This window comes from Pituophis catenifer, unplaced genomic scaffold (assembly GCF_029215685.1).
Source record: "Pituophis catenifer annectens isolate HBS135680 unplaced genomic scaffold, rPitCat1.0.hap2 SCAF_1, whole genome shotgun sequence".
NCBI lineage: Eukaryota > Metazoa > Chordata > Lepidosauria > Squamata > Colubridae > Pituophis > Pituophis catenifer.
This window is the reverse complement of record NW_027256881.1, coordinates 329,262,491-329,274,804: the sequence shown is the minus strand read 5'-3', so window position 1 is coordinate 329,274,804 and position 12,314 is coordinate 329,262,491.

Here is a 12,314-nt window from a genome sequence, read left to right as displayed (position 1 = left end):
TTTTTAAAGACATTTTTAAATAGACTTTTAAGGGGTTGTGAGGGGGGGAAGGTTATGTGGGTTTGGGAGAAAACCCACGGGGGTTGGAGACTAGTCCGGCTGCTATTAATGGTGCCATAGGGGGTACAGACTCTGGGGGAAAGGGGACTGTTAGAATGCCCTCTAGTGAGGGCTTCTCAAATAATACGCTGAGTGGGAGGGGCAGGCATGGCGGGAGCAGGGGGCCATATCATGTGGTGGGGGCACGTGCTCGCTATCTCCAAGCGATTGCGTGCCCCAGTCCCCTTAGCTCTTCCCGTTCCCCAGGCTGCTTAGAGTCTCAGGGCCCGAGTCTCCGGCTGATGTTGTGTAATGCCAGGTCCATAGTAAATAAAGCCCCCTCATTTGTGATCTTATTCAGGAGGGGGGAGCGGACCTGGCAGGTATCACGGAGACCTGGTTGGGCCATGAGGGGGGAGTTCCCCTTGTGGAGATGTGCCCATCAGGCTTCCGTGCATTTCATCAGCCGAGAGCTCAGGGCAGGGGCGGGGAGGTGGCGGTCATTCTAAGAGAAGGTCTTGATCCGAGGGAGACCACTGTACCTCAGATAGCCGGATGTGAGTCCCTTTTTGTGAAGTGGGGTCGTGGGGTGCAGATGGGTCTGTTGATCACGTACCTGGCTCCCTGCCACGTGGCGATGACCCTGCCCGAACTCCTCAATGTTATAGCTGAGGTGGCGGCTGATACCCCCAGACTTGTGGTCATGGGGGATTTCAACCTGCCATCCATCGGTGAAACATCTGAGGTAGCTCGGGAGTTCATGGCTTCCATGACGGCCATGGACCTGACCCAAGTAATTCACGGCCCTACTCATATGGGGGGACACACTCTGGACTTTTATCTCTGGTCAGTGGTTGAGTGGCCTTGATATAGGGGATGTAGATATTATTATTATTATTATTATTATTTATTAAATTTCTATACCGCCCTTCTCCAAATAGGACTCAGGGCGGTGCACAGCCAAGATAAAAACAAAGCATACAAAATTTAAGAACAATATTAAAATAATTAAATGTTTTGGCCGAAATTAAGATAACCCAATTTAAAATCAATTTAAAATTTAACTCAGGCCAGCCCAGCTTGTTGAAATAAATAGGTTTTCAGGGCCCGACGAAAAATCCGGAGGTCTGTTATTATACGTAACTCTGGGGGAAGGTTGTTCCAGAGGGTGGGCGCCGCCACAGAGAAGGCTCTCCCCCTGGGGGTCGCCAGCCGACATTGTCTGGCGGACGGCACCCTGAGGAGGCCCACTCTGTGCGAGCGTACTGGCCGGTGGGAGGCTATTGGTGGCAGAAGGCGGTCTCGTAAGTACCCTGGCCCTAAGCCATGGAGCGCTTTAAAGGTGGTCACCAACACCTTGAAGCGCACCCGGAAGACCACTGGGAGCCAGTGCAGCTCGCGCAGGAGAGGTGTCACATGGGAGCGCCTCGTCGCCCCCATAATCCCCCGCGCGGCCGCGTTCTGGACCAGCTGGAGCCTCCGGGTGCACCCCAGGGGGAGCCCCATGTAGAGAGCGTTGCAGTAGTCCAGGCGGGAAATGACTAGTGCCTGAGTGACTGTGCGTAGAGAGTCCCGATCTAGAAAGGGGCGCAGCTGGCGTATCAGGCGAACCTGATAAAAAGCCCCCCTGGCCACGGCCGTCAAATGATCTTCTAAAGACAGCCGTGCGTCCAGGAGGACGCCCAAGTTGCGAGCCCTCTCCGTGGGGGCGAGTGATTCGCCCCCAATAGCCAGCGATGGCGTCAGCTGGCTATATCGGGACGCTGGAAGCCACAGCCACTCGGTCTTGGAGGGGTTGAGTCGGAGCCTGTTTCTCCCCATCCAGGCCCGCACGGCCTCCAGGCACTGGGACATCACTTCAAGGGCATCGTTGGGGTGGCCTGGGGTGGAGATGTACAGCTGGGTGTCATCAGCGTACTGATGGAACTCCACCCCAAAGCCACGGATGATCTCACCCAGCGGCTTTACATAAATGTTGAACAGAAGGGGCGAGAGGACCGACCCTTGTGGCACCCCACAAGCAAGGTGCCTCGGGGTCGACCGCTGCCCCCCCCGTCAACACAGATTGCGACCGGTCAGAGAGGTAGGAGGAGAACCACCGCAGAACGGTGCCCCCCACCCCCAACCCCGCCAACCGGTGCAACATGATACCATGGTCGATGGTATCAAAAGCCGCTGAGAGGTCTAACAGGACCAGGATAGAGGAGCAACCCCTATCCCGAGCCCTCCAGAGATCATCCACCAACGCGACCAATGCCGTTTCCGTGCTGTGCCCAGGCCGGAAGCCGGACTGGAGCGGGTCTAGATAGACAGCTTCATCCAGGTACCGGGGAAGCTGTTGCGCCACCACACTCTCAACAACCTTCGCAACAAAGCGAAGGTTGGAGACTGGACGATAGTTAGCCAAAACAGCCGGATCCAGAGAGGGCTTCTTGAGGAGGGGCCTCACAACCGCTTCTTTCAAAGCGGCCGGCAGGACCCCCTCACTCAAAGAAGCATTAACGATCTTCTGGAGCCAGCCTCGTGTCACCTCCCGGGAAGCCAGAACCAACCAGGAGGGACACGGGTCCAATAAACATGTGGTCGCGTTCAGCCGTCCCAGGACCCTGTCCATGTCCTCAGGAGCCACAGGATCGAACTCCCCCCAGATAACACTCTCAAGACCTGCCTCAGTCATCCCATCCGGACATACCCAGTCAGAGGCCAGTCCTTCCCGAATCTGAGCGATTTTGTCATACAGATACTGCACAAAATCCTCGGCTCGGCCCTGCAAGGGGTCATCCCGCGCTTCCAGATGGAGGAGGGAGCGGGTCACCCTGAACAGGGCGGCCGGGCGATTATCTGATGACGCGATAAGAGCGGCAAAATAACTAGATTTCGCCGCTTTTATCGCCACTAGGTAGGTCTTAATATGAGACCTCACCAGTGTTCGGTCGGATTCGGAGCGACTGGTCCTCCAACTACTCTCCAGGCGTCTTTTCCGGCGCTTCAACTCCCTGAGCTCCTCGGAAAACCAAGGAGCTAGGTGAGTTCGGTGCCGGGTCAGAGGCCGCAAAGGCACGACACGGTCCAAGGCCCCGGCAGCCGCACTATCCCAGGCGGCCACCAGGTCCTCAGTCGAGTCATGAGCCAGAGTCTCAGGAAATGGCCCAAGCTCCATCTGGAACCTATCAGGGTCCATCAGGCGCCTGGGGCGGAACCACCTGGTCGGTCCCGCCTCCCTGCGGCGGGGTGCAGCGGTTAGAAAGTCCAGTCGAAGGAGCGAGTGGTCAGACCATGACAAGGGTTCGATGACTATATCCCCTGTATCAAGGCCACTCAACCACTGACCAGAGACAAAAACTAAGTCCAGAGTGTGTCCACCCGTGTGAGTGGGGTCATGAATTAACTGAGTAAGGTCCATGGCCGTCATGGAAGCCATGAACTCTCGAGCCACCTCAGACGTTTCGCCGATAGATGGCAGGTTGAAATCCCCCATGACTAGAAGTCTGGGGGTACCAACCGCCACCTCAGCTATGACGTTGAGCAGCTCGAGCAGGGCCGTTGCCACGCGGCAGGGAGCCAGGTACGTGATCAACAAGCCCATCTGTACTCCACGACCCCACCTCACAAAAAGGGACTCACATCCGGCTATCTGTGGAACAGTGGTCTCCCTCGGATCAAGACTTTCCTTTATAATAACCGCCACCCCCCCCGCCCCTGCCCTGAGCTCTCGGCTGATGGAATGCTCGGAAACCTGGTGGGCACATATCCACGAGGGGAACCCCCCCCCTCATGGCCCAACCAGGTCTCCGTAATACCTGCCAGGTCCGCTCCCCCCTCCTGAATAAGATATTGAACCCTTGTCGTGGTCTGACCACTCGCTCCTTCGACTTGACTTTCTGACCGCCGTACCCCATCGCAGGGAGGCGGAGCCGACTAGGTGGTTCCGCCCCAGGCGCCTGATGGACCCTGATAGGTTCCAGATGGAGCTTGGGCCATTTCCTGAGACTCTAGCTCATGACTCGGCTGATGACCTGGGGGCCGCCTGGGATAGGGCGGCTGCCGGGGCTTTGGACCGGGTCGTGCCTTTGCGGCCTCTGACCCGGCACTGAACTCACTTAGCTCCTTGGTTCTCCGAGGAGCTGAGGGAGATGAAGCGCTGGAAAAGACGCCTAGAGAGCGGTTGGAGGGCCAGTCGTTCCGAATCTGACTTGACACTGGTAAGGTCTCATATTAAGACCTACCTAGTGGCGATAAAAGCGGTGAAATCTAGCTATTTTGCCGCTCTTATCGCATCATCAGATAACCGCCCAGCCACCCTGTTTAGGGTGACCCGCTCCCTTCTCCATCTGGGAGCGCGGGAGGACCCCTTGCAGGGCCGAGCTGAGGATTTTGTACAGTATCTGGATGATAAAATAACTCAGATTCGGGAAGACTTGGCCGCCGACTGGGTTAGTTCAGACGAGATGACTGAGGCAGGCCTTGAGAGTGTTATCTGGGAGGAGTTCAATCCCGTGGCTCCCGAGGACGTAGACAGGATCTTGGGACGGCTAAACGTGACCACATGTTTATTGGACCCGTGTCCCTCCTGGTTGGTACTGGCTTCCCGGGAGGTTACACGAGGCTGGCTCCAGGGGATTATCAATGCTTCTTTGAGTGAGGGTGTCCTGCCGGCCGCCTTGAAAGAGACGGTGGTGAGGCCTCTCCTTAAGAAGCCATCCCTGGATCCGGCTGTTTTGGCTAACTATCGTCCAGTCTCCAACCTTCGCTTTATTGCGAAGGTTGTTGAGAGTGTGGTGGCGTGACAGCTTCCCCAGTACCTGGATGAAGCTGTCTATCTGGATCCACTCCAGTCCGGCTTCAGATCTGGGTACAGCATGGAAACGGCATTGGTCGCGTTGGTGGATGATCTCTGGAGGGCCCGGGATAGGGGTTATTCCTCTATCCTGGTCCTATTAGACCTCTCAGCGGCTTTTGATACCATCAACCATGGTATCATGTTGCGCCGGCTGGAGGGACTGGGAGTGGGGGGCACCGTTTTGCGGTGGTTCTCCTCCTATCTCTCCGACCGGTCGCAATCCGTGTTGACAGGGGGGCAGTGGTCGACCCCAAGGCGCCTTGTTTGTGGGGTGCCACAAGGGTCGGTCCTCTCGCCCCTCCTGTTCAACATTTATGTGAAGCCGCTGGGTGAGATCATCCATGGTTTTGGGGTGGAGTTCCATCAGTACGCTGATGATACTCAGCTGTACATTTCCACCCCAGACCATCCCAATGATGCCTTGGAAGTGATGTCCCAGTGCCTGGAGGCCGTGCGGGTCTGGATGGGGAGAAACAGGCTTCGACTCAACCCTTCCAAGACCGAGTGGCTGTGGCTGCCGGTGTCCCGGTATAGCCAGCTGACGCCATCGCTGGTTATTGGGGGCAAATCATTGGCCCCCACGGAGAGGGCCTGCAACTTGGGTGTCCTCCTGGATGCACAGCTGTCTTTAGAAGGGCATATGACAGCCATGGCCAGGGAGGCTTTTTGTCAGGTTCGCCTGATACGCCAGTTGCGCCCCTTTCTGGACCGGGACTCCCTACGCACGGTCACTCAAGCACTCGTCACCTCTCGTCTGGACTATTGTAATGCTCTCTACATGGGGCTCCCCTTGGGGTACACCTGGAGGCTCCAACTGGTGCAGAATGCGGCCGCGCGGGGGATTATGGGAGCGACGGGGCGCTCCCATGTGACTCCTCTCCTGCGCGAGCTGCATTGGCTTCTGGTGGACTTCCGGGTGCGCTTCAAGGTGTTGGTGATCACCTTTAAAGTGCTCCATGGCTTAGGGCCAGGGTACTTACGGGACCGCCTTCTGCCACCAATAGTCTCCCACTGGCCGGTTCGCTCCCACAGAGAGGGCCTCCTCAGGGTGCCGTCGGCCAGACAATGCTGGCTGGCGACCCCCAGGAGGAGAGCCTTCTCTGTGGTGGCACCTACCCTATGGAACAATCTACCCCCAGAGATATGAGTGATCTCCGACCTCCGGACTTTTCGTCGGGCCCTAAAAACTTATTTTTTTCAGTTAGCCGGTCTGTCTTGATTTTAGGGTTAGTTTTTAAAATTTTAATATTGATTTTAAATTGACAAGTTTTAAATTACGGGCCAAATTTATAAATTATTTTAACTCTATTTTTTAACTGTAATGTTATGTATAGATGTTTTTATTTTGGCTGTTCACCGCCCTGAGTCCAAAAGGAGAAGGGCGGTATAGAAATTTTAATAATAATAATAATAATAATAATAATAATAATAATAATAATAATAATAATAATAATAACTCTGTTTATTCTGAGTCAGTCTAGAGTATCTAGACTGACTCACCAAAAAGTGAGTCTCACCAAAGGTCTTCCATAAGAAGATTTCTTTAACCACCCTTCCTGTACTCTTTCAACTTTACAAAACATCAGTACAACAAATAAATAAATAAATAAATAAAATTTATTGTCATTGTATGTGTATACACAGTATACACATACAACGAAATTTACTTGACACCCAAAGACCAGGTTCCACACACATAATCCCCAAACACACTCCCACCCACCATAATTCCCCACCCCTAAACCACCCAAACATTCACACAACAGACCAAGTAATACTGTCCAACAGCTCACTGATGGTGGCCCTTTAGTTCATTGTTGAGTGCAGTTATAGCTCTGGGATAAAAACTATTCAGAAAACGTGTATCTTCTGTATCTTCTGCCAGAAGGCAACAGTCCAAAAAGATTGTAAGCAGGATGGGAAGAGTCTCTGAGAACATTATGCAACTTCCTCAAACAGCAAGGTTCGAAGATGTTGTCCAGGGCTGATAGCTGGAGTCCGATAATATTCTGGGCAGTTTTAATGATTCTCTGTAGAGCTTTTTTGTCTGCTACAGAGCTGCTCCCATACCATGCAAGAATGCTGTATGTCAGGACACTCTCAATGGTGCTGCAACAGTAGGACAGAAGTAGATGCTGAGATAGATTTATCTTCCTGAGCAGTCTCAGGAAGTACAGCCTCTTCTGTGCCTTTTTTACAAGCATGTTAGCATTCATAGTCCATGAGAGGTCTTCCGAGATATAAGTGTCCAGAAATTTAAAACTACCTACCCTCTCCACCTCCTGGAAGAAATTTACTGAAGTTTTGTCTTCAAAATCTCTGTGGATTAGTTGCTAAACTTCCTATTTTATAGATGGGATGCAGAAAACAAGAAGGAGTTCAACATCATATGATGAACATAGACACAGAACATAGAATCATATGACTGAAAGGGACTTCCGACTATTCTAGTTCAATCCCATGATACAAGGCAGGAGCCTTACCCCATCCTAGTCAAATGGTTGTCCAGTCTATTTTTGAAAACCTCCAGTGATGGAGCACCCACAAGTTCAGGAGACAAGCTATTGCTGTGATTAATTGTTCTCACTGTCAGAAAAAAAAAATCAGCTTACTTCTAGATTGAATCTCTTTTTAACAAGCTTCCACCCATTACTTCCTGTGAATTCAAGGCTGCATAAGAATTGCTATTGGGAATATGCAATCTTTCTAACAAGAGATGTACGCTTTTTGGGACTGGTGGGAGAACCCCCATTAATTGTTTCTTTTCCTCCTTCCCCTCCTGAAATGAAGCTGCAACCTCATGTGCACTTACCTGAGGGTAAATCCAAATTAGCTCAATTGGACAGACTTCTGAGTAGATATCTACTTCCATTGTTAATCTTTTCTTTTCAGCCTCTCCTGGGCACCAGGCATCGTTAAACGAACCTTATAAGAATAGAAAATAATTATAAAGCGAATGAAAAGCTGGTTAATGGGAGCAAAGTTAGCCCCTTAATTCCATCACAGTGAACAATGCTGCTAAATAAATGCTTCATAATTAGTAGCTTTTACAGGAGATTATTGCACACTTAGTTTTGCCAAAGTTTAATAACTGCCTTAATTTAATTACCTCTGCCGTGCGTACCATGGTTGGCTTATAACATGCTTCTATTGTTCTCCCCAACTCTATTGTTGTGCTCCTGCTCACATCTGCTGCAGGAGATAGCCCTTTTAGAACATAGAATTATAGGACTGGAAGGGAACTCAGAGGTCATCTAGCCCAACCTCCTGCTCAAGGCAGGAGAAGTATACTAGCCTGATCAAATGGTTATCCAATCTTGTCCAATTGGAGTGCCCAATCCAATATCCAGTGATGGAGCAACCCCCAACTCTGGAAGGCAGTCTATTCCATTGATTAATTGTTCTGTCAGAAAAGTTTTTTCCTTTTTGCTACAAAAGGGCAACATAATTCTTTCCGTAATGGACCCAAAGTAGATGGATTAGCTCTTGTGATAGAAAGGAAGCAATTCAACTAACCTTTGAAATGTATCCTTCCCCAAACCTGTTTCATCTTTGCCTATACACAAACACAAACATGTATTGGCACACACGCTCATATATATACCAAATCGGTAGTTTTTTAAACTACTGGTTCAACCGAACTGGTAGCTAACTACCAGCTCAGGCGAACCAGTAGTTTAAAAAGCTACCAGTTCCTCTGAACCGGAAATCCTGCTTTCTAGCAAAGCTAAATCACGTGGCACAGTTGATCCCCCCCTGCGCTGTTCTACTTACCTTACCGTGTGCTGCGCGGTTTAGCTTTTTTTAAACTACCTGTTCGCCCAAACCGGTAGTTTATATCACTACCGGTTTGCCTGAACCAGAGCAACCAGTAGTATTTCACCCCTGTTTACAACCTACTCTAAGTGGTTTACAGAGTCAACATATTGCCCCCAACAATTTGGGTCCTCATTTTACTGACCTTGGAAGGATGGAAGGCTGAGTCAACTTTGAGCCAGTGAGATTTGAACTGCTAAACTGCTGGTAGCTGGCAGTCAGCAGAAGTAGCCTGCAGTACTACATTCTAACCAGTGCATCACCACAATAAAGAACATCTAAAAATATTACAAATAAATATAACAGAATTGTAGAAATGGGATGGATGATGCTACATTTTATCAATCCATTTTATTACTAATTTAGTAATACATTCACATGAGCTGTCCTCAACAAATTCAGTAATCAAAATAACTAATTATTATATTGTAATAATTATTTATTTATTTATTTATTTATTTATTTATTTATTTATTTATTTATTTATTTTTAAATTTTTTATACCGCCCTCTCTCCCGAAGGACTCAGGGCAGTGAACAGCCAAGATTAAAAAACATACAATATAAACATTAAAATACATTTAAAAAAAAATTAAATCCCTAATGGCTTTCCCCAATTTAAAACCCCTTACCCATAAAATTCACCAATAAAAAATTTTAAGCCAGCCTGGCTTGCCGAAATAGGAACATTTTCAGAGCCCGGCAAAAGGTTTGGAGATCCGGGATCAGTCGTATCCCCGGGGGTAGCTCATTCCAGAGGGCGGGTGCCCCCACAGAGAAGGCTCTTCCCCGGGGGGGTCGCCAGTCGACATTGCCTGACCGACGGCACCCTGAGGATACCCTCTCTGTGGGAGCGTATTGGCCGGTGGGAGGTTATCAGTGGCAGAAGGTGGTCTCATAAATAACCGGGCCCTAAGCCATGGAGTGCTTTGAAGATGAGAACCAGTACTTTGAAGCGCACCCGGAAGACTACTGGAAGCCAATGCAGCTCACGCAGGAGAGGTGTTACATGGGAGCGCCATGTTGCCCCCATAAGTACCCGTGCGGCTGCATTCTGCACCAGTTGGAGCCTCTGGGTGCTCCTGAAGGGGAGCCCCATGTAGAGATATTGTAATAATTATAATATTGTATAATATAATATTGTAATATATTATAATGTTATATTATATTATATTATATTATAACAATATTATAATATTGTAATATTTATTACTATATTATAATCATTGTAATAATTATATTATAATATAAACTGGGATCACAACGCAAAAGATGGAGAAAGCATAAAAGTTGCTTTAGAATCCCACCTTTATAGAAGGTATAGATTTAAATAGGTGGGAGTCAGGAAGAATTATAATCCTCCTATCTCATGTGGAATGAATCTTCTTTTAGATCACTGCACTATATACTCTTGCAGTTAAACATTTTAAAATAGAATTAAGTTTCCTGATTCTCCTATAGCCTGCCCATTAAGACTAATCACCCAGCTGTCAGAGACAACATTTAAGTCACATACAAGAACACAACAGTAGGAAAAGGAGGAGAAACTGTTCCTATTTAGATACATTAGGCCAGTGATTTTCAAACATTTTGATCTCAGAATTCCTTTAAAAATAATTGAGGATCCCAAAGGACTTTGGTTTATATGGGCTATATCTGTTGGTAAGTATTGCATTAGATCTTGAAACTGAGAATTCTTAAAATATTTATTTATTTGACTTCACAGACTGTAGAAGACAATCAGGCTGAATGTGAGGGCAGGTTCAAATGCATCATCAGTCTAGAGTCCCTATGCCCTGGAAAGAGAACTAAGTCCAACCCCTCTTGAAGTCCATTGACTTTTATCTGGCACCAATTTGCCTGGACTGTTAGTGCAGATTCTTGTGTATAGATAGCATAAAGTAAAAATGTAGTATTTTTGAACCTCATCTTGGCTTCTGATTTCTTGTACCTGACACATACACCCTGAAAATGCCTCAGGGACCCCTTCAAGTTCACATTGAGAACCTCTGGCTTCAACAATCATACATTGCAGTAAAAGCAGGGCTGAAATGCTCCCGGTTCGGACCAGATCGCCCGATCTGATAGCGATGGAGGTGGGTGGTTCGGAGAACCAGTAGCAAAAATCCATCCCCCCCCCCCCATGCCCAGCTGAGCTGCACAATCATCAGAGGCTTATTTTTACTTTTAAAAGCATTTTTTTCTACAACCTCTTCGGCCAAAAAAGGCTTTTAAAAGTAAAAAAAAAAAAGCCTCTGATGATCGCGCAGCTCAGCTGGGATTGTCAAAGTCTTTTAAAAGAAAAATACCCTTTTTTTCTTTTAAATGCCTCTGACGATCCCAGCTGAGTTGCCTAATCAGCAGAGGCTTTTTTAAAAAGCCTCTGCCGATCAAGCAACTCAGCTGGGATCGTCAGAGCCTTTTGAAAGCATTTTTTAATAACCTCTTCGCCAAAGAGGTTGTAGAAAAAAATTAATTTAATTAATTTAATTTAATTAATTCAATTTATATGCCGCCCCTCTCCGAAAAATGGTTTTAAAAGTAAAAAAAAAAAATTGGCCATGCCCACCTAGTCACATTACCCCACCATCACTAAGCGACGCCCACAGAACTGGTAGTAACAAATTTTAGATTTCACTACTGAGTAAAAGTCACAACAAACTGAGACAAAACATATGGAGGAATCCAGAAGCAAGGTTCAAAAAGCCAATGGTTTATAGTAGCTAGTAGCCAAGCCACACCACGGCCATTTCTGAGTCATTAAACCTACTGAACTCTGAGTCTTCATCTTTTCCTGAGGCTGAGTCACTTGCTTCAGGCTGAAGAGTCCTTGAGATGGCAGGTTCAACCATGGAAAGAAGGAATCCATATTATCAGGACTTGGCTTGGACTTTTGGGATAGTCTGAAGATCTTCCTCAAGCTTCCTCTTTCTGCTATGGATTCAAGATGGACAGTGATTAATATTTATATGTATTTATATGTTAATGTGTACCTTTATACATAGGTATGTTTATAACATATCTACACATGTGTTATGTATGTGTACACTTTTGAGAGCAGGCAACAGAATTTCATTTTTAATGTGTGCCAGAGTCCCACAGAAAAAAATGACAAAGTGTAGAAAGGTATCACCCACCCCTCTGCTAGAAGAATGAAAAAAATTGAGAAATATTTAAAAAAGGCACGATAAAATATTTCCCCTAAAAGAGAAATAAAAATCTTAAGGGAGACAGAAACTCAGAGCCCCAGCTCCCTGCCCCCAAGCAGATACTAAGATGAGGCTAGCTTTTAGAAATGCAGATTGGGTAATCCATTACTCCCTGCAGCAAGGTCTGAACAAAGGTACGGTTAGCCCTCTGCCACAATAGGAATGGCCCAACAAGCCCCTTCATTGCATCAGCCAAACTTCAACCAAGCTTAGCTCAGACAAACTCCTAGGATTTGTAGGTGGCATGGGAGTCTGACAACAGCCAATAGAATACATGTTCTTACACTCTCAACTCCATGTGGTCAGCTACCCAGAATCACATGTGTTTGGTGGTTCTGCTTCATCAATAAATGGGCCCTTTTTCCAATCAGCCTTCAGCCTCCATTTTGTCTCCAGTGCCTTTCTCCCAGC